At 40.7% G+C, this 4006-nt stretch overlaps 1 pseudogene; it reads left to right on the forward strand.

The window, feature by feature from the left end:
* The first annotated feature begins 2554 nt into the window (after positions 1 to 2554).
* LOC147418109 (chitinase 1-like) lies at positions 2555 to 3286 on the forward strand (annotated as a pseudogene).
* Positions 3287 to 4006: the final 720 nt, after the last annotated feature.

Here is a 4006-nt window from a genome sequence, read left to right on the forward strand (position 1 = left end):
AGAAGTGGACAAGACAACGAGTGTGTTTTTCTAGCGAGCTTCCAATTTTGAGCTTTTGCAATGAAAACCATTTTTGCGAGCTTTCTGGCATTTAATTTGGAGACTTTTCTAACGGCACAAAAAAGGGAACCAAAACAACAGACATTACTCATACAATACACATCAAAAAAACGTGTATAAGTTTCAAAAAGTCCTAACTTTCAGCTTGAACATCTAGCAAGATATGAACCACAAAACACATCTATATATGTAAACTATACTATATAGAACTATATAAATAGATAGCATATAATAATATATAACTATGTCATGATATAGCTATACTATATATAACTATTTTTTTTTTTATATATATATAGCTATATTATATATAATTATATCATATAACTAGACATGTATGAAAATCCTGCATATGTCCCTATTCATGTTCATCTATGAGAAGACTATCATTGACCATATTGTTGATGACATTCAAAGGAAGATGAGAATATATAGTAGATAATGAGCCATGTTCACAAAAACAAAAAGATGTTTTGAAACCATTTAAAACTATGTTGCCTTCAAGAAGGAAGATGTGGGGTGGAGATTACAAGCTATGCTGAAAACATCCCTAATTATGATGTTTATTCCAAAAAATACAAGAAAATGTTAATGAGAAGACTAGCTTATAGTTCTCGAATGTGGGCGACCCATGACGTTGTCAATGGCTAGATAGATAATGGGGTTTTGAATACAAACAGGTAGTGCAAGTCATGCATGTTGGAGAAGGAAGTGCACAAACCGTGATATCACAAAAGTAAGCACAACCCTTCTCATGTCTATTGGAGCCCGTACATTTTAAAATTGTCATTCATAAGTTTACACATCTTGCACTAGCTTCCATCTACAAATTCTGGATAGAGGAAACACCATATTTAGACATTATTCATCGTTTCTAGCATATATCCATAATAAAGAAATAAAAAATTTATGTTCTTTACTACTCACCTTGTTAGATCTTTTGATTCTAGTTAATCCTTGAAATTTTCAACAATAATATGCTTAAGAAAGAATGCATAAGGTATGCTAGAATTCTCCGTTTCAGTTTCTCATCTTACAAAGCCAATCATGATACATATAGAGAGGTTTTAAGAAGAGCGTGATTCAAATAAATGTCACATTTATTTATGCCGGTTTTAAGAAATCTTGTTCAAGCCCATGTTCAGTACAAAGATCAGTGGCTATGTTTAGATTTCCAATATCCTACGATAATTCATGTTGTATCTTCAATAAACCTGCTAAAGGAAGAACACATGTGAGTATGGCTGCCATTACTAGAAAGATATTATATTCAATTCATCTGGACCCGCCATACTGTTTTTGCTGATTTGAAAAACCTCCTGGGGTGGAACTCCTACCAATACTTACGGTTGGTTCCAACCCCATACCAGGTCTCCTCGATTAATACCCATCTATATAGTGGGTCCCTTTCTTGTTCCTACTCCCATGCTCATACTTTTTCCCGTGTTGGGAGCCATCCCCATTGGCATTGCAAGAGGAACTATTGCACTTGCACCCACCACCCCAAGTCTTGAACCAAAACCAATCGATTTTCCTATGCCTGTCGTACTCTTGCGTCTGTTGATTTTCCTATGCTTGTTGTACTCTTCCTTTATTCTTTTATTTTGCAATTTATCAAAATCGATACCTATGCCTACTCAAGGATTTTTTTAGCTACCAAAAAATAGAGGAGAACGTGAGTAACCAAGTTCAAACTAGAAAATTAAACCAGTAAAATAAGTATCAAGAATCTTATGGCTTGCTATGTTCAAATCAATCAAGCCCTTGCTAAGACTATAAGCCCAAACAGCCAACCTTGTTTCAAACCATTTTTCTTGCGACAATCTTATGCTCCCTGATTTTCCTTGACTGGCTATCTCACCAATTAGAAATGGTGGGTTAGAAGAAGATGTATACAAGGATTGGCCTATGTAAAAATCCCTTGATAAAGTAGGTTGAGAAGATGATGATACATTTACTGATAAAGCTGGTTGTGACACATAGCTATATAGAGTTACACCAGTGTTGAAACCATCAAGCCCCAAAATTTCATCTCCAACACTCGCAACTTGATTTGTTGAATGCGGACAATGTGTTAATGTATCAATAATGGCACTATCCACGATCGTCGGGAAACCTCCTTTGAGTCAATGCCTAGGGTTGTGTACCTAGGTGTTGGCTTGATGGCCACCTTAATAGTTGTTGAACTTATAGAACCTTAAGCTTCTCCTTTGAGTAAAGAACAATCAAGGCATTGCCAAAGATTTATGGGTAGATTAATGCACATGGAGATCTCTATTGTATGTGTCTATTTGACCAATGCATCTGATAGGTAATGCTTGTTACGCACTACACTAGCTTCCGTGCAAGACCACTCCATCCACTCTTGGATCTCAAAAGTTTGGAAGTAGCTTAGCACAGAGCTCTATCAGCCTCCCTCTCTCTCTCTCTCTCTCTCTCTCTCTCTCTCTCTCTCTCTCTCTCTCTCCCCTCCCTCCGTACAACTGGCTAGACGATGACACGATTTGTGGGTGGTTGGATGGTTTTGCATTGGCTGGTAGCAAGCTGGGTTCTATCATCATCAAGAGCGATTGTAGAGAATGAAGTAGGTGAGGAGGCTCATATTCTACAGGCATATCATCGTGTAGTTTGTGGGGTACCAAATTTGTTGGTGTAATCCGTGAGCATGAATTTATGAAACATTTTTTTATCTAAGTGCAAGAGGCGGGCGGATGGTGAGAAGGGTGTTAGCAACATCGGCTGCAGAGCCAGCGCTAGCGCCAGCAAGCTAGGGAACATTGATGCAGCTAATATCCATGGAGTACATCGCTGGTGACGGTGCAGCTCTATTAGATGTCCCCATCGCTCCCTCCACCTGCTCTACCTTGGAGTTCTTCTTCATTTTGGCATTTTTCACCGACGCCAGCACCATCAATGGCCTCTTCAAGGCCACTTGCCAGCCCCACCTATCTCCCTCCGCCATTGCAACCATCAAAGCCACACACCCCTCCAGCCCACATCCCTTGATACCTAGATCAAAAATTATGTCTCCTCTCTCTCGCTCATCATCTCCGTCTACCACATTGACGCCCTCGACATCGACTACGAGATCTTCGATAGTAGATCCCCTCAAGACTTCACCACTTGCATCAGTGAGCTCATCACCCACCTCAAGCAGAAAGGTCTAATTAGAGTGGACACCGTTGCGCCTTATCCGAGTACCGGTGCTCTTCATCATTGTCAATGAGATGGTGAGATGGAGAGCTGGTTAATCTCCATGTGTATGAATCTATCCATAAAGCTTTTTTTTCAAAAAAAAAAGGGGGGGTGCAAACCTCACCCATCATCCGTGCGCGCGCGGATGATGGGTGAGCTTTGCATCCCCTTTTTTTTTTCAAAAATAGTTTTATGGATAGCTTCATACACATGGCAATCACTGCGGGGATGATGTGTGAGCTTTGCACTCTAGGGCCAACACAAGAAGGTGCTTCTCCCTTTCCATGAAACATGGTTGGACAAGCACCGCACACCATGGGGCAAGAGCCACGTGTAGGCATCACCCATATGGATGCACAAGAACGACAAAGAGAACTCGTAGAGAAAAAAGTCTGAATAAAAGGGAGGTGCCAAAGCCTTCCCATCATCCGCACGTGAAAGGATGATGGGGGGGCTCTAGCTCCCACCTTTTTTTTTTCTTAACATGGTTTGAATGTGTTGACGATGTCCAGCAAAGTTTGAAATTTGAAAAACATGGTCGGACAAGGGCCGAATACGATGGGGCGAGAGCCACGTATAGGCACCACACATATGGCCACCTAATTGATGCACGAAAATGACTCGTAGGGGAAAAATTCTAGGAAAAAAAGGTGAGGGGCTAAAGCCCTCCCATCATCCGCACGCGCGGATGATGGGGTGGCGCTTGTCACCTTCTTCTTTTTTGCTTAGCATAGCCATTTTCTTGCATTGA

The sequence above is a fragment of the Adiantum capillus-veneris genome, chromosome 30 (genome assembly GCF_014529385.1).
Source record: "Adiantum capillus-veneris isolate H3 chromosome 30, ASM1452938v2, whole genome shotgun sequence".
Classification (NCBI taxonomy): domain Eukaryota; kingdom Viridiplantae; phylum Streptophyta; class Polypodiopsida; order Polypodiales; family Pteridaceae; genus Adiantum; species Adiantum capillus-veneris.